The 21,946-nt window shown below is 48.1% G+C and overlaps 1 protein-coding gene across 1 annotated transcript in view; it reads left to right on the forward strand.

The window, feature by feature from the left end:
* GPR158 (G protein-coupled receptor 158) overlaps nucleotides 1-21,946 on the forward strand; it is a 331,365-nt gene that overhangs the window by 259,749 nt on the left and 49,670 nt on the right. The gene's annotated exons all lie outside the window — the stretch shown is intronic.

Below are 21,946 nucleotides of genomic sequence, written 5' to 3' on the forward strand. Positions count from 1 at the left end.
GCATCTGGATTTTGCAGTAATTACATGTATTGGTATCAGTTGGTGTACTTTGCCTGTTTGTTTAATGACATCTGATCACCTCTTTGAATTGAAATGGATCAAACATCAGAATTGATACTCTTTAAGTACCTTCTTTGCAGAGGATGTGATTCAAAGTAATTGATGGACTGTGGAAAACAGAGACGAATTGGGGGGGAGCGTTGATTAGAGGAGCTATTATCCTGAGCTCAGAACAACAACCTAGGAATATCTACAGTCTAGATCGTTGTTCATCATCTAGTTCTGTAACAGTCTGATCATATGACTGAAAGTTATATGGATTGTGATGCTATAATTTGATATGGGAGCTGTAATTGTGTTTAAATACAACGAGGGAAGGATTGGAAAATAGAACAGAAGCTGTCTGTTCAAAGCTAGGCCAACATTGTGGGAACACAAAAATTGTTACCTAGTGGCTGATCAATTGCCTTTATAAACTGAGTTCTCAGTCTAGTTCCTAGAAGCTACATATCTGTGTTAAAACATACAAGCCTTCTATCCCCACGCCTTCAGCATTGCCACATTTCACACTACTTAATATTTTTGTTGACAATCAAGTACATAATGATGAATGATCTCTTAAGAATAATTGTGGTAGAGGCAATCCCAAGGGCATATATTCACATGAAAATTTTAAAATAAAATTAAAACAACTATTGCAATCTTAAGAAAATAGCCAAGTGTCTTGTGTGTGGGCTTTAAAGTAAGATGTATTTCTCAATATTTGTTTAGGCAGTTTCTGTTTACTAACAGGCACATACAAAATTGGAGAATCCTATATGTTCCCTGACCATAGAGCACCATAGAGTGGAGTAATTGGCCCCTGGAGAAGTCTCAATGTATGTAGGCTCAATATATATTTCCGTATGTATCAGAATTCTGGCTGGCCTGGCTGTATACTGAATTAATACCCTAACTCAGGGGTTGGCAACCTTTGATTCACAACCTTTGAGGGTAATCAGCTGTTGGGCCACAGGACATATTACTGCTGTTGAGCATCCTCAGGCTCCTCTCCCCATAGCTCCCAGGCTGTAAATAGTGTCAGGGATGCTCAGATTGAAGTTAGTCAGCTGGCTCCCAGTCCTATTGTACATCCAGCCTCAATAGATTAGAAGTGCTGCTCAGAGATCTCAGTTTCTTAACCGTGTCAATGCAAACATGAGGATCCAGCTGTAGAGTGACCTGCAGAACCTGCCAAAGACAAGATTAAAATCCCACAATCCTCTGTGGAACTGCATCAAAACCCTTAGACAGAACATTGATGCTGATGTTCAGTGGAGACTCTCAAGGAATGTTTCATCTGCTCAAAACAAACAGCTTTTCATTGACCCTGCCAAGGAACCGCTGGGTTTTAATTTGTCAGAAATACAGGCAGTCCCTGGGTTACGTACAAGATAGGGACTGTAGATTTGTTCTTAAGTTGAATCTGTATGTAAGTCAGAACTGGTATCCAGATTCAGCTACTGCTGAAACTGACCAGTGGCTGACTACAGGAAGCCCGAGGCAGAGTTGCTCTGCCCCGGGCTTCCTGGAATCAGCCGCTGATCAGTTTCAACAGGCTGAATCTGGACGCCAGTTCTTACATACAGATTCAACTTAAGAACCCCAGGCGTCCCCAAGTCAGCTGCTACTGAAACTGATCAGCAGCTGATTCCAGGAAGCCCGGGGCAGAGCAACTCTGCCTCGGGCTTCCTGTAGTCAGCGCTGGTCAGTTTCAGCAGAAGCTGACTTGGGGACGCCTGGGGCAGAGCAACTGGGGTGCTGCTGGGTTGCTCCAGTAGTGCCGAGGACCAACCCAGCAGCACCCCATCTGCTCTGCCCCAGGCGTCCTGATTCAGCCGCTGCTGAAACTGATCAGCAGTTGATTCCAGGAAGCCCGGGGCAGAGCAACTCTGCCTCGGGCTTCCTGTAGTCAGCGCTGGTCAGTTTTAGCAGCGGCTGACTTGGGGACGCCTGGGGCAGAGCAGCTGGGGTGCTGCTGGGTTGCTCCAGTAGCGCTGCTCCTCGGTGCTACTGGACCAACCCAGCAGCACCCAAGCTGCTCTGCCCCAGGCGTCCTGATTCAGCCGCTGCTGAAACTGACCAGCAGTGGCTGAATCAGGACGCCTGGGCAGAGCAGCTGGGGTGCTGCCGGGTTGGTCCAGTAGCGCCCAGAGCGGCGCTACGGGACCAACCGGCAGCGCCCCAGCTGCTGTACCACAGGCGTCCGGAGAAAAGCCGCGGAGCACGGGGGCAGCGGGACAGCCCAGACACGCCGCGGCTCTCCTGCTGCCCGCGTGCTCCGCGGCTTTGCTCCCCGTCTCCCTGGTCTGCTGGTCTCCAGCAGACCAGGGAGACGGGGAGCAAAGCGGAGCAAAGCCGCGGAGCATGCCGGCAGTGGGACAGACGCGGCGCGTCTGGGCAGTCTGCTGCCCCCGTGCTCTGCGGCTTTGCTCCGCTTTGCTCCCCGTCTCCCTGGTCTGTTGGTCTCCAGCAGACCAGGGAGACGGGCAGCAAACCCCGTTCGTAACTGCGGATCCGACATAAGTCGGATCCGCGTAACTCGGGGACTGCCTGTACTGGAGCAGATTGGATCACATCAGTACATCTTATGGGAGATGTGGACAAATTTTCGTTTAAATTGAAAATGAAGCAAACACCTATATGTGACTGTGGTCACCGGGCACGAACTATGAAGCACATCATATCTGAAGCTATGTCTAGACTGCAGGCTTCTTTCAGAAGAAGCTTTTCCAGAAGGGATCTTCCAAAAAAACTTCTTCCGAAAGAGCGTCCACACTGCCAAAACACATCGAAAAAGCTCTCTGCTTTTTGAAAAGAGCGTCCACGCTCCTGCACCCACAAGCACCGCCCTTGGAGCTCCCATTCACTGGTTTCTAGCCAATGGGAGCTGTGAGGATAGTGTTGAGGGTGGGGACAGCGCATGAAGATTTTCTGCTTCCCTTGCTCCAAGGGATGTTCAGGGAAATGCTTGCTATTGGCAGCCATCCATTTCAGGGAGTGGCGCATGGGGCCGTAGCAGGTGCAGAACTTTAGTGGCCTGGAGGCTCATGTCGGACCAGAGACAAATGTTTGGGTCATGGCCAGGAGGAGACAAATGCCCAGATGTGACCTGCAAGCCATATTTTGCCCACCCTGATAAGGAGGAATTCATCCTGCAAGCCTCAATCAGTGTTTGAAGTTATTAACCCCAAGACTGAATCTTATGTGGATTCCCTAACTTCTAGGATGACTGAACAGTCATCTTGAGCTATCACAATGTAGGAGCTACTAAATGGAATGAACCCTATAGTAGTTAAAGTAGTTGAAGTATGTCCCAAAACATAGCTTTCTGGGATATGTCTACCCTGCAGTTAAGCCCCTGTGACAAGCCTGTGCCAGCAGATTCAAGCTTGCAAGGCTGGAGCTCAGTGACTATTTAATTGTAGTATACATCTTTGGATGCAGGCTGCAGGCCAGGCTCTGGGACCCTTCCACCCTTATTGCTTTTTAACTTGTTGCAGCTGGATGCAGCTCAAGAGCAATCAAATGTACAAAGAATTGCAACCTTGCCTTCCTACCATCAGAGAGGCTTGGTCTGTAATCATTCAATTGGATCATTATGCAAACTTGGAATCAGTGATACAGTTGGCAGAGTGTTAGCTGGAATACACGGATCACAAGGCCTTTATTTTCCAAAACAATTTAAAATAAAAATAACCAAAAACGCCCTTCCCCCCCCACACACCTGATGCATGTACCAAGAATTCTTGAGTGATGCTAAATTAGTGGAGGATCTAGCTAGTGGTACTGAAAGTGCTGTGTGCAAGGAAAGTGAATTGGTGTTTTGAAGGTTTCATTGTCGTCTATAGAATAATCCATTATTAAATTATTCTCTGCTTTGAGCAGCAAGGAGTATAGATTTTCCATTTGTATTGCGTCTTCCACGTTCAAAGAGATGGTACAGTAAAACTCCAGTTGTCTGGCATCTAGTGGTCCGGCACTCCTGGTAGTCCAGCACCACCTGGAACCCAGAAGTGCTCCAGGCAGCCAGACAATTGGAGCTGCTCTGCCCCAGGCTTCCCTGAGTCAGCCACTGGTCATTTTCAGCAGCAGCTGACTTGGGGACACCCGGGGCAGAGCAGCTGGGGTGCTGGGTTGGTCCCATAGTGCCACCCCTCAGCGCTGCAGGACCAACTCGACAGTACCCCAGCTGCTCTGCCCCAGACTTCCCCAAGTCAGCCGCTGCTGAAACTGACCCATCTCCCTCTACCCCACCCCAGGCCCCTCATAGCCCTCCCTTCCTATAGTCCAGCATATTTGATAATCCAGCACCCCCTGGGTCCTAAAGTTGCTGGATTATTGGAAGTTTACTGTACTATCTTTTTTTTCTCTACCAGAAGATTTACCCAGTGTTGCTCAGATCCTTACCTCATTTTTTGTTTTGTTTTTTGTTTTTCTTCACTTAAATGATTGCTCTGGGGTAGGGCTCGGAATGAGGGGTTCAGTGTGAAGGCTGCCCTGGCCCTCTCTCACTGCAGTGGCTTGGGGCCAGCAGAGAAGGATCTCTTCATGGCCACTGCAGCTCCAACAGGCACAGTTGGGGGAGGGATACATGTCCCCCAGCTTGGGCGAGTCCAGGTCCATCTACCCCCTGTATTCCCGAGACAGAGTTAGAAATGCAGCAAATTCCGTACTTTCCTCTCGCTCCCTGATGAAGGGGAACAGCCAGCAATGTCTCAATACCAATTGGAGTGGACCTTCAGCCTAAAGGGCACCTAGGGGCTACGTCTAGACTGGCCCCTAATTCCGGAAAAGTCATGCAAAGCAGGTAAGTCAGAATAGGGAAATCCGCGGGGGATTTAAATATCCCCCGCGGGATTTAAATAAACATGTCCGCTGCTTTTTTTCCGGCTTGGGGAAAAGCCGGAAAAAAGCGTCTAGACTGGCGCGATCCTCTGGAATAAAGCCCTTTTCCGGAGGATCTCTTATTCCTACTTTCAAGTAGGAAAGCTGGCAAGTTTTTTCGGAAAAGCGGCTGATTTTCCGGAAAAACTGGCCAGTCTAGATACAGCCTTACTGTTTAGGAAGAGTTCTCAAACTGATAGACAGGCACAGACCAACAAACTCTCTCAAATATATAGCAGATTTTATGTTATTTAGAACATTTAGCCATGTACTAAATTTAAGGGACTAAGCAGTTTTAACTCCACTGAAGTCCCTAAGGCACAATTTGGCCCAGTGTCTGAACATTATACAGGCCCTTCTTATTTTTTGTTTCAACTGAAGCATGATCATTAGCGTTTAGAGTTTGCTGTGTCTCTGATGAGGCTATTTTTAGCAAGCCAATTTATCTTTTTCTAAAAATGATTACTAGCAATACAGAGCTAGCAATACATTTATTTTTGTCCTGTGCCCACTCCAGAGCTGTGACTGATTTTGCTTGCTTTCTCATTGCAGTATGAGAACACTTGCTTTCTCACTGCAGTCTCTCAACTTCTGCCACCTGAAACATTTTTTTCATTTTCACTCCTTTTTTTTTTTTGTATTGTAAGAATTTCATTTTCCATAAGTTGGGTGGATCTGTGATTGTGCAAGGCATTCCTTTAGGTGACCACATGATTGTGTCTTATATCCATCATTCAGCCAGCTGTGTGCCAGTTCCTTTACCTATGCTGTGTCCTTGATTTAAATGTATTTAAATATGGTGGTAGTTGTTATACATGCCACTAGCTTAGCTATTAATAGCTTGGGGCTCCCTTCATACAGGGTACATCTACACTTGGTTATATCTGTTATTATGCTACATGCTCCCTATTGTCCACATCTGAAGCCTTGAAGCATGTTCCTGAAGGACAGTTTAGTGTGTGAAAGCTAGAATGCATGAGAGGTGTGGGCAGATATGTGTGCCTCTGCTGTGGCATGGCACTGTACCCATTCTGCAGTGAGGATGGGGACAGGGCTTTGTTTTGGGTCGTGGGTAACCGTAGTTCTCAAGGGCAGTTCCTGCAATGCATTGATCCATTTGCCACCTGACTCTAACTCATAGATATAATGAGCCCTGACCATCTCCTACCCCACCTCAATTCCCATTTCCACTAGTAGCAATGACTTGTGCTGCACCCTTCAGAACAGTTTTCTGATGACATCTATTGATCAGAACAGGTGATCATCGTCTGAGAGCACTTAGATGCTCTCTGCGGATATGTCTACACTTGCCCCCTAGTTTGGACTAGGGAGGCAAATGAAGCATACTGAAGTTGCTAATGAAGTGCAGGATTTAAATATCTCACGCTTGATTAGCATATTCATGGCCAGTCGACATTTTAAAAAGCCGGTCGCCCGATTTAACTTGCCGCGTGTAGACACAGTAGCCCGATCCAAAACCCTTCCCTCGAATTAACTGTTACTCCTCATTGCTAATTCGAGGGAAAGATTTTGGATCGGACTACCCCGTCTACACGTGGCAAGTTAAATCGGGCGACCAGCATTTTAAAATGGAGACCAGCTGCGAATATGCTAATCAAGTGCAGGATAGTTAAATCCCACGCTTCATTAGCAACTTCGGTATTCTTCTTTTGCCTCCCTAGTCTGAACTAGGGGGCAAGTGTAGACATATCCTGCAGCATCCTAGGTGCTGATCAATTTGTGATCAGCATACACTGGCCTCCATGACTTCTCCCAGTTCAGCAGAAACATTCCCTTGCATCAGGAGATTTTGAGCAGGCTGGTATTCACCAGACTGTCCCCCTGCACTAGGAATGCATGAAGTTCTTCAGGCTCTTGCAATGGAGGGTGAAAGACTCTAATGGTCACTCTGGGAGGGGATCTAACACATGCCCTTGCTTCAATGAGCTGGACCAGGTGCTCTCCAGGGCTGAAAGTATGGAGCTTGACTTTGTATTCACTGAGGCTACGTCTACATTGTGGCTTTTGCGGCCAGAGCCTATGCAAATGAAATATGGATTAGCATATCGTGGTACTTCATTTGCATAATTTATTCAAGCCATTTTTGCACAAAACAAGCAGTGTGGACTTTTTTTTGGCACAAAACCCCTTTTTTGCTCAAGGTCCATATGCCTCTCCGGGAGGCACTTCATTTGCATAGGCTCTTGCGACAAAAGCTGCAGTGTAGACAAAGCCTGAGTGACTTATGGAACCTTCCTTAACTCTCAATGGACTCATTATATAGTGGGACATTGATGAGGGACATAGTCAGGAGATTGCAGGAATCTGGGAGGGAGACATGGAGGAATAGGAGGCATATGATCCTGCACCTCTATCTGGTGGATAGGGTTAAGGATGTCCTCCCTAAGAAAGTCCAAGAGACCCTTCAGAAACCACTGGTAAGTTTTACAATGAATGGACTGTTACCCAACATCCCCTCTTGCTCTGATGCTGCATGGTTCAGCGCAGCCCCTGCCGCCACACCAGATCTGCTCATCTCCCCAACACAGTCCCAGGGGGAGTGAGGAAGGAGATTTTAAAGGGTGGGGGAGGACAGTTTCATAATGTTTATGGTTGTGGACAAACCCAACACCACCCCTCTCACACCCATGTCCTTTCTGTCCTTCCGCTTACAAACAGGAATCCCGTGGAAGTAGTGTGATGTGGTTGGTGGCTTGCATGCAGGCCCAGCTAAGTGCAGAAAGGGAAAGAGAACTATTTGGTTGTCTGAGGGCAGTTTATCCTCTCCCATTCTGAACTATTCTTCAAAAGCTGGTAGAAGCAGGGGTGGATAAAACATCCACTTTCATGGTTACATTTACAGAGTGCTATTTCCATCACAGTGTAGACACTCTGGCTTGTGGTGTTAGTCCAAAAATTCAGGGAAGAAAATACATTTCTGGAGTCACTCTCTGTTTCCCTGTCCCTTTCAGAGCTGGTCACTGGACACAGAGGCTGTACCTTTGGGTGATGCAGGAGGTTTGGGGGTGGGTGTATGTTTCCTATGATTCTATATTCTTCTTCATGGGCATTCCATCTGCTAGCATATAATGTAGTCAGTTTTGTCTCAAACTGACATCCAGCCTTATAAGGCATGCTTCAAAAAATGTTTGGTAGCAATTCAAGCTGGTTCTTTGGGTTTAATGGCAGGGCAAATGTACTTGGTCCACCTTTGTAGTTCACTATTCTCCTTCACTCAGCAACATATCTGTGGCACAGGTGGCTGGAGAGAAAACCATCTCTCTTGTCTGTTCTGGTATCTTCAACTGCTACATTTTGCAAGCGATGGATAGCTTTTAAAGAAAAAAAGGATAACTGATAACCTTACCCGTGAAGGAACCAAAGCACACCCCAACTGTCCCCTTGATAAACTATAAACATCACAATAATTTAATAAAAATAATGCATGTATCTTACTGTTTTTTCCTCAGCTCCTTCCTTGTAGGTTGCAAAAGTAGTCTGAAGGAAAAAAGCTGTAACAGAAACATTCCTGGGACATTAAACTGTATCAAGATGGTTGCTTTTGGCATCACAGTTATGTTAGGCAGGGAGATTTCTTAGGTTTCTTCAAAGGAGAAAAGAAATATAGTATTAGCCAGGTTTTTGACTTGCTAGGATATGCCAATGCTGAGAGGAAACCATTTTTCTGGGATGGTGATAACAGAGGAAGATGGAGGACCCTAAAAGACAGACTCATTGGTGTAGAGAGATGTCAGGAACAGTTTGAGTTCCTTTGGGCAAAGGGGGATCAGATCATGTTTTTAGGCTGAAAGAAGCACTCATGAATAGTTTCATGGAGTACTCCCAGGGTGAATGGGATTGCACATGGGCCCACCTGCTGCCATTGCTGCTGCACTTCTCAGAACGGACAGCATCTCTTTGCCCTGCTTTTCCTGCTGTATCAGCTACTATCCAGGATGTTGCCAAGGTGGTGGATCCCTGCCAATGAATACTCCAGGTACCACATCCACCTCAGTCACCCAAAATCCTCTCAGGAATCCTGCAGAGCGCTCTGGAGGAGAATAAATAGCCCAATCCAGTCTCTGTAGATTAGATGGGTTTGGCCCTGAACCCCCACACAGACATGTCTGTTTGTTTGTCTGCACAATATGCCACAATGCATTCTCCCTAGTCAGAGCAAAAGGGAGGGGAAAATGAAGATGTCATAATTGTTGCCCACTTCTGAAAATGTTCTTTGTTGTTCATTGTTCAGTGTTTGTATGTAAATAAAAGTTACTGTTTGTTTCACTTGTGTGTGCACTTTGTTTTCTGAGTGTGATCAACATGGTTCATCCCAAAGGCTTGGGAGGTGGTAGCAGAATTCACAGGACATAACTGTGATTTCTTAAAAGTCTGGTGCCAAGGAAATACAAAGCTTCCTCCGTCCTCCAATCCCTTCCCTCCACTGCCTGTGAATGTTATTTTTTTAAGTGCTCTTGACAATGAAGTAAGCTGTGAAGTAACTGTTGCTGTCCAAAGCACCAGAATGAAAACCAGAAGGCAAGTTCATGGAATCATCTTTATTTCTTTGTTAATAATTTAAATGTTCTTTTACAATCCATCCTACTCAGCTCTGACCAATCATCAGTTCCTGAAACAGGAGCAGTACTCCTGCCCTTGGAGTAATCATGCATAGCACCTGACAAGTGCTGTAGGCAGTGGTGCCAGAAAACATTGTGAGGAAGGAAGGTGTGAAGTCCCTGTCAAAGCCTGGCAGAACTTGCTTATAAAAAGTGTGTGTGGGGATTGGTTTTCAGATTCATTATTTTCTGATTTTATTTCTAACTTAAAAAATTAATTCCATCTTTACTTATTTGTTCAGTCAAAATTGTTTGATACATTGTCAACAATTAAGTAGCCTTCCTAAGAATGAATGAAAATGTTCAAAATTGGATTGCAAATGGGAAGAAACTGATTTTACAGAAATTCTACAATTTAAACAAAACGTCTTACAAATATAACAAGTAACAAGTCTGAAATTATTTTGAACAGTAACACAAGTCCATAGGAGGGAGGGAGAGTATGTGTATTGGGGGGAGTGTGAGCAGCTGAGTGAATGTGTCCACACACTTGTCTTTTTAAGCAGGGCACTCATTACTTTGAACACTTGTTCACACAGCAGCTGGCAGTGCCCACTCCTGAGCCAGAGGCTGGTGCACAGACAGTTGCCCCCTCCCCCCAACCCCACTCTCCAGCTCAGCAGAGACTGTGTACACAGTGGGGAAAAGGATACTCCCACATCAGCCCCTCCCTGGCTTGATGCAGCACAGCAGATCATGAGGCTCCAGATCCAAAGCATCTTGACTCTCTTACATGCTGCTGCTGCCTGTAGCTCAGCTCTGCAGCCCGCCCTGTCTCCCTGCTGCTGCGGTCCTAGTGCCAGGGACAGCAGGATTCCGTGATAATGTTTTAGGTCTGTAATTATATCTGTGTTCTCTTTAATGTGGATTTCATAGACTCATAGACTTTAAGGTCAGAAGGGACCATTATGATCATCTAGTCTGACCCCCTGCACAGTGCAGGCCACAAAATCTCACCCACCCCTCCTAGAATAATCCTCTCACCTATATCTCAGATATTGAAGCCTTCAAATACTTTGAAGACCCCAAGATGCAGAGAATCCTCCAGCTGTGATCTGTACCCCATGCTACAGAGGAAGGCGAAAAACCTCCAGGGCCTCTTCATAAGACCCTACTTAAGTGCTCCCTATAAAGCAACCTTGAAAAACAGCAGTTAACATGTAACAAAAACATTTCTTAATAAGGTCCTTAAAGTGCATTAAAACTCTCCTCAGTACAGAACCATAACCAAAACATGTTACACTTGAGAACCTGCTGCTGATCGTCTGCTCTCGGTTAGTACATCAGTGTCAGCTACCCACCAGGGTGTCTCACGACAGATTTCACAATACTCGATTAGATTTTCCAGGAGCCTATAATGTCGCAATAGTATTCCTTAGCCAAGTCACATGCTAGCTCCTCACTGTTTCAGTATGTACAATCACACAGCATCAAAATTTCTTCTTTGAGTGGTTGCTCATGTCCATTCGAAGTAGGTGTGCGACCTCGGTCAGGTACCGCGGTGCCGGTTCACCGGTGCACATATCGCCTGTGGTGCACCACAGTCGAAGAGGAGGTCTGAATAGTCCAGGGCACCTGCCTTCTCACCACCTGTCCACGCTGGACACGTTTGAGGCGGCACAGGACCTTATTAGCCTCACTACCTCCCCTCCGTCATCGGTCGAGACGGAAGGGTCAAGGTCGCCCTCGCCAGAGGCTGAGTGGGCTATGGCCCCGCCTCCGCCTGGCCCCGGTCGGCATGCTAAGGCGACTCATGCGTCGGGACCATCCCATGTGGGGTCAGTACCGATCGCTACCACAGCACCGTTTTCGACGCCAGCTCGCCAGTCCCGTTCAGCCTCGGCCCGCGCTCAAACCTCAGCGCTGCTGAGCCCCTTGCCAGCCCCTCGTCTGGCTGCACTGGTGCCGTATTTCCATAGCCACGTGGCATCCACTCAGGCATCTCTTCCCTTCCACGGCACCTGACCTTCTGGAATCGGCATCCATCTCCGCGCCATCACAAGCACCAGCATCGACCCGGTGGTCTTCGGCGGTGTCCCAACCATCGGCTGCTTCTACAGCACCATCTCCGGTACCGGGCCTGGGTCCCCCAGTACCATACATGCCAGTAATGACTATTCCAGCACCGGGCCTAGGCACCCCGGTGCCGCAACTGCCAGAGGCGGCTGTCCCAGCACCGGGCCTGAGCACCCCGGTGCCGCAACTGCCAGCGACCTCTCACCTGGCTCCGGGCCTGGGCACCCCGGTGCTGCAACTGCCGGCGACCTCTCACCCAGCACCAGGCCTGAGTACCCCGGTGCCGCAACTGTTGGCGACTACTGTCCCGGCACCGGGCCTGAGCACCCCGGTGCCGCATCCGGTGACTCTCCTGGCACCGGGCATGGGTCCTCCAGTGCCGCATCTGGCGGCAAGTCTCCCGGCACTGGGCATGGGTCCCCCAGTGCTGCAACTCGTCCGTCCCCACTGTACTCATGCGGGCAAGCCAAAGTCCATGGCTAGGTTTGCCCCGCACTCTTCCTCGGCTCCGCCCTGGCCGGAGTCCGACTACTCATCGGATTCGGACGCAACATCCATCCGTTCGGGGTCTTTGGAAGCGTCCTCATCCCACAGGTCCCAGTCCCGGCATTGGCGGGACCATTCACAACAAACCTGACCCCCGCATCCACAGTGGCCTTTTTGGATCCCCTGGGCCTACCATCAGTGGCAGGGGCAGGTACCCCCTTCTCTGTTGTCGGAGGCTTCAGGTCGCCGCTCACAACCCTCGGCATCTCTGTCTCGACCTCCCCCCTCCCCGCAGGGGGCACCTCAGCATGACCCAGAGGCACAGGTCCCGGTGCCGGAGTTGACCCCGCAGGCGATGCAAGACGCCCAGCTGGCACCGCAGTTGGCACCAACAGGTCCGATACCTATGCAGGAATCCTCCTCGTCGTCGTCCCCTGATGAGGCCTTGGCAGACCCGGTGCCGAGCCTGCCGACTATGGATGCCTGCACGATCCAGGAACTTCTCCGGCGCATGGCGACAAATCTAAGCGTCCCGGTGGAACCCGTCATTGAGGACACGGATCCAATGGTGGACATCCTCGCCGAGGACGTGCCCACATGTCTGGCCTTACCACTCAACAAAAAGGTAGCCAAGATTACTAATGCCCTGTGGCAGACACCGGCGACCTTGACCCCTACCTAAAAAGGGGTCGAGAGGCGCTATTATGTCCCGCACTCGGGACATGAACATCTGTATTTGCAGCCCATCCCAGGATCGTTGGTCGTGCAGGCCACAGCCCAAAAGGAAAGGCTTCCCCAGCCTGGCCCATCTCCAAAGGCGAGAGAGCCTAAGCGGCTGGATCTCATGGGCCGTAAGGTTTACACCACAGGGGCATACAACTCCGCATCGCTAACCAACAGGCGATGTTGAGCCGGTATGCCTTCAATACTTGGCAGGCGGTTGAGAAGTTCAGGGACAGGCTCCCAGCGGAGGACCGCCCGGAGTTTGCAGCTATTGCTTCAGAGGGCAAAATCACTGCCCAAACCGCTCTCCAGGCGTCCCTGGACACAGTCGATTTAGCAGCCCGCACTATGGCTACTGGTGTAGTTATGCATCGTGGTGCCTGGCTACACGTTTTGGGGATTCCCCCTGACGTCCAAAATACGATCCAGGACTTGCCGGTGGAGGACAAAACTTTGTTCTCGGATCATACCGACTCTAGGCTCCATACCCTATAGGACACGAGATCTACTCTAAAGTCCTTTGGCATCCACACGCCTGCCTCGCAACGTCGCCAGCTGCCCTATAGGCAACAGGGGAGGGCGCAGCCCGAGGTTCCCCATGGGGACTACTGGAGGCGCCACTCCCGGTCCTCCGGTGGAGGTTCAGGGGTGGTTGTGCACCCCCAGGGCGCTAGGGGTCGCCGTCGTCGCCCTAGGGCAGACAGCCAGCGGGGAGGTCCCCACAGCCCTTCCCATCAGGGCAAGCTGCAATTTTGACGCGCTCTTCGAGGGTCACGTACCAGTCTCCCACCCTGGCCCCCCGTTAGGGGTCAGGGTATCCCTTTTTGCCCGTGCCTGGGCACTAATCACATCAGACGCCTGGGTATTAAATATGGTAAATTGAGGCTATACCATCCCCTTCTTGGGCCCACTGCCTTCAAACCCCCCTTCCCCGTTCCCCCTCAGGGATACCCCTCACGAACACATCCTGTGTCAGGAGGTGTCCATGCTCCTCACGAAGGGAGCAATAGAGGAGGTTTCCCCACACCTGCGGGGAAGGGAATTCTACTCCCAATATTTTGTTGTCCCCAAGGCAAAGGGAGGGATTCGCCCCATCTTGGACCTCAGAAACCTGAACAAGGCAGTCATAAAACAAAAATTCAGAATGGTGACCTTAGCCTCGGTCATCCCAGTGCTACAGTTAGGAGACTGGTACGCGACTCTCGATCTCAAGGATGTGTACTTCCACGTGGCAATCAGAGCCAGCCACAGGAGGTTCCTCAGGTTCATGGTGGGCCACCACCATTTTCAGTTTACGGTGCTCCCTTTTGGTTTGTCTACAGCACCAAGGGTATTCACCAAATGTATGACTGTGAATGCGGCGTTTCTCCGCAAGCAAGGGGTGCACGTGTTCCTGTACCTCGACGATTGGCTAATCCGAGGTTGCTCGTACGAACAGGGCTCACATGGTACTCACGAAGGCCCTCTTTGTAAAGCTCGGGCTCATGCTAAATGACGAGAAGTTGTTCCTAACTCCTTCCCAACACATAGAATTCGTGGGGGCCCTCCTTGATGCAAGGGTAGCAAGAGCGTTCCTCCCCAGGAGCAGGTTCCTCTCCATAGTGGAGCTGATTTCATGGTTAACCCGGTCCCCTATCACGACCCCTCGGGTCTGCTCGAGGCTCCTGGGCCGTATGGCGGCGTGCACGTACACAGTGCGCCACGCCAGAATGAGGATGAGGCCCCTGCAGGCTTGGTTGGCAACGGTCTTCAGCCAGGGTCTTTGGGATTCGGTCATAACAGTGCCCCCAGAGATCCTGGCCTCTCTACAATGGTGGACCCAGGAGACCGTGGTGTGCAGTGGGGTACTTTTCAATGCCCCTTCCTCCTCCCTCACGCTGGTCACCGATGCCTCCGACCTGGGCTGGGGAGCACACCTGGGGTGGCACAGGACTCAGGGTCTGTGGTCCCCCTCGGAACGGACCCTTTACATAAACGTCCGGAAATTGCGAACGGAGAGGAGAGCCTGCGAAGCCTTCCTGACAAGATTCTCTCACTGCTCGATCCTGGTTCATTTGGACAATACAGCAGCGGTGTTTTACCTCAACAAGCAGGGGGGAGCCCGGTCACTTCCTCTCTGCAGAGAGGCTCTGCTACTTTGGCACCTGTGTGTGAAACACGATATCACGCCACAGGCGGAGTACCTTCCTGGGTGCAAGAATCTGTTAGCAGACACGCTGAGCAGATCCTTTGGAGCCCACGAGTGGTCGCTCAAGGACTCCGTTCTGCGTCAGGTTTTCCACAGGTGGGGCTATCCCCTCATAGACCTGTTTGCCTCAGCACACAATGCAAAGTGCCAGAACTATTGTTCCCTACTGGGACTGGGGAATTTTTCCCTGGGGGATGCCCTAACGGCCATGTGGCCAGAGGGCATTCTCTATGCTTTTCTCCCATTCCCCCTAATTTCCAGGGTGTTGACCAGGGCACGGACCTTTCAGTCCACAATCATTCTGATAGCCCCCAAGTGGCACAGACAATTCTGGTTCCCCATCATGGTGGACATGCTCACCAAAGATCCAATAGCTCTCCCTCCAGTCCGGGACCTGCTGACTCAGCCTTGGGACGGGAGGACCATGGTTCACCCGAATCTCAGATCTCTCCACCTAACGGCCTGGTTTATCCATGGCTGAACCAACCTGAAAGGGAATGTTCCCAAGAGGTTCAGATGGTGCTCCTTAGTAGCAGGAAACCCTCTATCAGACGGTCATACGCTGCCAAGTGGCGGCGATTCTCGTCTTGGGCGTCCCGAAGAGGAGTGCACCCATCTTCGGCCCCTATCCCAACTATCATAGACTATCTGTTCCAGCTTCGGTCCAGTGGCCTTTCCTTTTCTTCTATCAAAGTCCATGTGGCATCTCTCTCCGCCTTCCATGTCGGTACGGCAGGAGTTTCCCTCTTTTCTGATCCGATGGTTAAAAGGTTTCTTACCGGTCTGGATAAGCTGTACCCCTCAGTGAGGGCCCCGCTTCCCGCCTGGGACCTCAATGTGGTCCTGCACAGACTTATGTCACCCCCTTTCGAGCCGTTGGCTACGTGTTCCCTGAAGCACCTCTCATGGAAGGTTGCTTTCATCGTGGCCATTACATCTGCTCGAAGGGTTTCTGAACTAAGGGCGTTAACTATTGATCCGCCCTACCTTGTTTTTTCGCATAACAACGTGAGGCTCCGGCCTCACCCAGCCTTCCTCCCAAAGGTGGTGTCATCGTTTCACCTGTCCCAGGAAATTTATCTCCCGGTTTTTTTCCCGAAGCCCCACGCCTCCCCTAAGGAGCGGGTGCTTCACTCCCTGGACACTAAGCGTGCGCTGGCGTTCTACATTGAGAGGACCAAGCCTTTTCGCAAATCCCAATAGTTGTTTATTGCTTTTGGGGACAGGGTGAAAGGGTCGCCTATTTCGACACAAAGGTTGTCTAACTGGGTTGCACAATGTATCAGAGAGTGTTATCAACTGGCTGGTAAAACTCCACCTAGGGTAAAAGCACACTCTACCAGGGCGCAGGCATCCTCGGTAGCATTTGGTGCTCAAGTACCAATTACGGAAATTTGCAGGGCGGCCACATGGTCATCCCTTCATACTTTTACGGCGCACTATTTGCTAGCACAGCAGGCCAGGGAGGATGCAGGTGTGGGCTCTGCAGTCCTCAAATCTGTCATGTAAATATGTTGAGTTGTCATTGTTGTTATTATGTGCCTCCGTGTGTTGGCTTGTTTGAATAAATTCGTTTCTGTTTGTTCACCTTTTCATGACTCTGGTGGTCTGACTGCTCCGACCCCTCCTCCGTGGGGTTAGCTTGGTAGTCACCTACTTCGAAAGGACATGAGCAACCACTCGAAGAAGAAAAGAACGGTTACTTACCTGTAACTGTTGTTCTTCGAGATGTGTTGCTCATGTCCATTCGACTCCCACCCTACCTCCCCTTCGTCAGAGTGTCCGGCAAGAAGGAACTGAGGTGGGGCAGCGCCAGCAGGGGTACTTATGCCCTGCCATGGCGGCACCACTCCAGGGGGCGCCCTGCCGGCGCTACGGGTACCACTAGGGAAAACGCTCCGGAAGACGCGGTGCATGCGGTGCGCACACCTACTTTGAATAGACATGAGCAACACATCTCAAAGAACAACAGTTACAGGTAAGTAACCGTTCTTTTCCCTTGCCTGCCAGGAACCAGAGACTATGTGCATGTGAGTAGGATACAACTGCTTGTACAAGATTTGATAATTCTGTCCATATGCAGGTATTCCCCTTTAGCCTCACATATATTGTATAAGGCATAGCATGCCATGATAATCTAAATCTCATTGGCCACCTTTGCATCCAGATGGTTCTGCAGGCATCACCAACAGGCTTTCAGCTGCCCCAACATGCATTCCATCATTCTGCAGCTACTCTGTCTATAGGTGAATTCCTTTGGTCTTAGGTCAGTGGTGCAGGGTAAGGCTCCAGGAGCCATGATAGGTGCTGGTTTGTGGGGTCCCTGAAAATAGGTTCAGCACAGAAATACTGTACATAATATAAATTTGAGGGTATAAAATCCTTTCTTCTTCCCTCTAATACAGCCCCGATCTCCTGAACACCATGGTATCATAGCTTTTTCCCATGTTTCCAACATTGGTGTTCATGAGCCAATCCCTATGATCCACTAAACTTTGGAGAATGAGTGAGTAAGTAGCCTTTTTGGGTTTATGTATTCACTAGCCCTTTTTGGTAGCCAAATTATAGGAATGTATGTTCTGTCAGTGACCCACAGACAATTCAGAAACCCCATCCTCTGAAATCCTTACATCATTTCACGAATTTGGGTAATGACAACCATCACCGTACTGGTAGCCCAGCAAACCTCTACAATGACCACTTGGAAGTTGACTTCACCACCCGGCATTAGTTTTTAACTGATAGTAGCTGTTGCTAGCTTCCAAAGGGGAGAACCACCTGCATCTGTCCTGATGTGGGTTTCTAAATTGAGTGGTTTGGGGCTGAAGGGCTGATGTAAGCTCCTTCCATAGCTCAATGACAGTTTACTTCTTCATTTGGAATTTGTGCAGCCACTGGTCATCATCCCATTTCCATGATGGTCTTACCGGGGGTTCTCTGAACCAAAGTTATGGTAACTCCCACCATACACTATTGCTTCTTTATGACCAGAGACATCATGGGCACAGCATTGCTATCTTGAGACTACACATATCTGTTTCCTGGGGCCACAGTGGACTTTCTTCCCATCTGCATCAGCCATCTTCACTGTCTCAAATTTTTATGGACTGATTCCATTCAGTATCTGATAGTGTGTGAACATTTGTCCCGCAAACAAAACCACATCTTCATACACTTGCTCAGTATCTACAATACAGCTTGTCGGAATGGAGACCTGACAAGGGGCTGCTGTTGCCAGATGTGTAAAGGTGGTGCACAGTATGAGCAGCACTCAGCAAGGTGGTTGTTAGAGTGTCTCCTCTGATTCACCCCTGACACAGTAGCACTACTGTTGCATACCAAAAAGAGGTAGTGTGGCTGTGGATATATACCTGTGCACAGAATGCACCCATGCCCAGCCTGGCATATGTGGACTTACAGCGTGGGGATAGGATACATACACTAGCAGTACTTGGACAAGTACCCAGGGAAGTATGTAAGGGTAGATGTGGCCATAGATATGTGCTAAGCTTTATATGCATTTTATGCTGAAGGGAAGACTGAATGGTTTAAGGAACTGGCAATGAGTTATAAAGAAAGTTCTATGTTTCTGGTTGCAATTGTCTCCCAGCAATTAATTATACAAAGTTATTGCCACCAGGAGATTTTTCATTGGCTTATGTGAAATCAGAACTGTTATTTTAATCAGACTTGTTCCCAAGTCTATTATTAGGGTATGTACTAACATGCAAATAATACTGATACTATTGAGTGATCTGCATGTGGAGTTCATCTAATTAATTGTCTTCATGTTATAAAACTCCTGTGAAATTCAGTGGATCCTACACTTCTTGGTGGATTTGCTTGCCTCAGAGGCTCACAGCAGTCCACAATGTTAGGCACCATGCCTAGGGCTTTAGTTTGCTATTTGTTGAGCTCTTTTCATCATTGGCCAGTGTATAGTAAAACAGAGAATAAACTCCACAATCCTTTTCCACAAGTTGGAAATGGGGAGGTGTGTGTTGGGGGAAGCCAGGCCCACCCTCTCCTCTGGGTTCCAGATCAGGGCCCTGTAATAGTACCTGCCTGTGTGAATCTACGACACCTGCTATAAGACAGTTCCAAGACCTCTGGGCTACTTCCTCATGCCTTCTCCAGCACCTTTCTTATTGCTAGTTCATTCTCCTAGGCTACGTCTACATTGGCAAGATTTTGCGCAAAAGTGACTGCTTTTGCGTAAAAACTTGCCGTCTGTCTACACTGGCGGGGAGTTATTGCGCAAGAACACTGATCTTCTAATGTAAGAAATCAGTGCTTCTTGCGCAAGAACTATGACACTCCTGCTCAGGAATAAGCCCTCTTGTGCAAGTGTTCTTGCGCAAGAGGCCAGTGTAGACAGGCAACATGAATTTCTTGTGCAAGAAAGCCCAATGGCTAAAATGGCCATCGGAGCTTTCTTGCGCAAGAGAGCATCTACACTGGCTCGGATGCTTTTGTGCAAAAGCACATCTCTTGCACAAAAGTACATACCAGTGTAGACGTTCTCTTAGGCAAATACTTTAACGCAAAAACTCTTGCGTTAAAAGTATTTGCGCAAAATCTTGCCAATGTAGATGTAGCCCTAGTGTTCAGTTGTTGTCTCCTTTCCTCCTACTCGCAGCGGTGCCCTCCTCCATCCTCTCAGCTACATGCATGCCCCAACTGTAGGCAAAGCTTCTTTTATAGCCAGTCTGAACTGGTTTTCTTAATTACCCCCAGCTGCCCTAATTAAACTAGGCTGACTCTGTAGGTCTGGTCAATTAACCCCAGGTTTCCACTGCCCCTATTGCCTTTGCTGGTTCTAAACCACCCCCTCCCTGTTACTCTGGAAACAGAGATCTTCTCAGTCTGAGGTTTATATATCTCCCCTCCACTACTTTTTATAGCCTTCTGTTCTGACCCTGTCACAAAGGGTTAAAATACTTATGTCTGACTGACTCATGTTGGGCTCCTGTAATTGTATTTAGCATATAAATAAATAGCCTGATTTTTCAAAGGTGCTTTCACATAACATCTCTCACTGAAATCAACAATGGTGAGAAATTGAGGAGAAATATTCTAGCACACATAGAGTGTTAAATCACTGGCCCTTTTCTCAGTACAAAGGTAATCACTATGCCAGCTCTGTTAATGAGCATGGACAAAACAGATTACCCATGATAAAAAATGTGATTGTGCCCACTGTCCACCCAGGCCATTTCCCATTACATACCGAGAGTTCGTTAGGCTGTGATCCTTTATGCTTCCTCAGTTTTCTTGCATGAAGGAAATGTTTGTCCATCCACAGCCATAAGACTGTTAACACTTTCTGCTATTGTTTTCTTATCTCAGGCCTGGTCTACACTACATGGGAAGGTCAAAGTAACATATGCAACTCCAGCTATGTAAATTATGTAGCTGGAGTCAACATATCTTAAATCCCCATCCACACAGTGGGACATCGATGGGAGCAAACGCTCCTGTCAGCTTCCCTTATCCTCATGAGGAATAGGAGTCCTGGCGTCGACGGGGATGCCCTTTGATTTCGATCTAGCAGGTCTAAACTATACCACTAAATTGAACCTCAGAAGATCAACCACAGCAGCATCAATCTTCCATGTAGTGTAGATGTGTCCTCAGTGTTTTTATTGTACGACAAGCCAAAAGAATTTTTTAAAAGTCAAATGCTATTTTTAGTGTGTGTTTACAGCTTACATGTGGAAATGAAGAAGGCGTGTTACCCGCTGCATTAAGTGCTTTATGTATCTAAGTGGAATGTTTTACAATATTAAATATTATTACTGAAGAGAAATAATGTACCTTGAAGTGCATCTGAGAGCAGAAGTTTCCTGCCAGCCATTACTGAGCTGATTCATGCCTTCATTACACATTTGATCAAAGCATAGAGGGTCTCAGAACATAAGTCAAATAATAAATATTCTAAAGGGTTTAAGATCCCAAGAAGCAACTTAAGGCGGTGTTCTTACTGCTAGAACCATTGTTCTCTAGTTTCTTTTCTCCTTCCCTCCATATCATTGCCCTATCATACATAAAGATCAAGAATAGTTACTTCAGTGTGGACATACCACCATTAATGCTGAGTTATCATCAGTAGATAATCCTGACAAATTGTACCAGATTCCTGGCAGTGTATATGCAGCTTAGAGCAGTGAGTCACTAGGTCATGAGAAAGAAGCCCAAAGCCTGTACCTGCTAAGAGATGCAACTTTTCTCAACAGTCATTTTCACCAAGTTTAAAAAAATACGAAGAAAATAGTTTCAAAGAGAGAGCTATGATAAGGCATATTCAGTCATGATTAACCTAATTAGTGAGTGGAGCATCCCATTGCAGCACACATACACATACACATATACTGCAGCACACATACACATAGTAAATACAGCTGAAAGAGCATTTGTCTGACAGTAATACATTGAATTTTAAGAAAGGATTAATTATCTCTAGACATTGCTGAAACTACACAATGGTTATGATCTAAATTTTCAAATCTTTAATTAAAGGTTGCAAGTTATTTGAAACTGCAGGAAAAAGTGTAATTAATGTAATTCATCTCCTCCAGAGTTTGAATTTAATTGATCTGTTTAAATACAGTACCATTTGTTGACAGTGTGCATAATTTATGGAGAAGGACCTTACAGACAAACATAGGGGTATTGCACACAGCTGTGTATCTTACTGGCAACACGTTTACAAGGCAAGCTGAGGCTAATCAGAGTGGAACAAGCCATCCCTCTGCAACAGCTTTTCAGATGTTTGTATTTATATCTATGCAGTATTTCTGATGTGATTCTTCCTCTTTTCTTTATTTTAGTATTTTAATTAGGGGAACTGATTCCTCTGATCCTTCCGTTTTATCTGCACTGTCTGTGTTATTCCTGAGCACATAATGGCTGCTCCATATTCTGCAGTGTTCTTGGGGACTGCTTTGAGAGATCAATACATAAATAACCTGGAATTTAGGTAGAAGAA

Source organism: Pelodiscus sinensis, chromosome 2, assembly GCF_052426305.1.
Source record: "Pelodiscus sinensis isolate ZL-2025 chromosome 2, ASM5242630v1, whole genome shotgun sequence".
In the NCBI taxonomy this organism is placed as follows: Eukaryota; Metazoa; Chordata; order Testudines; family Trionychidae; genus Pelodiscus; species Pelodiscus sinensis.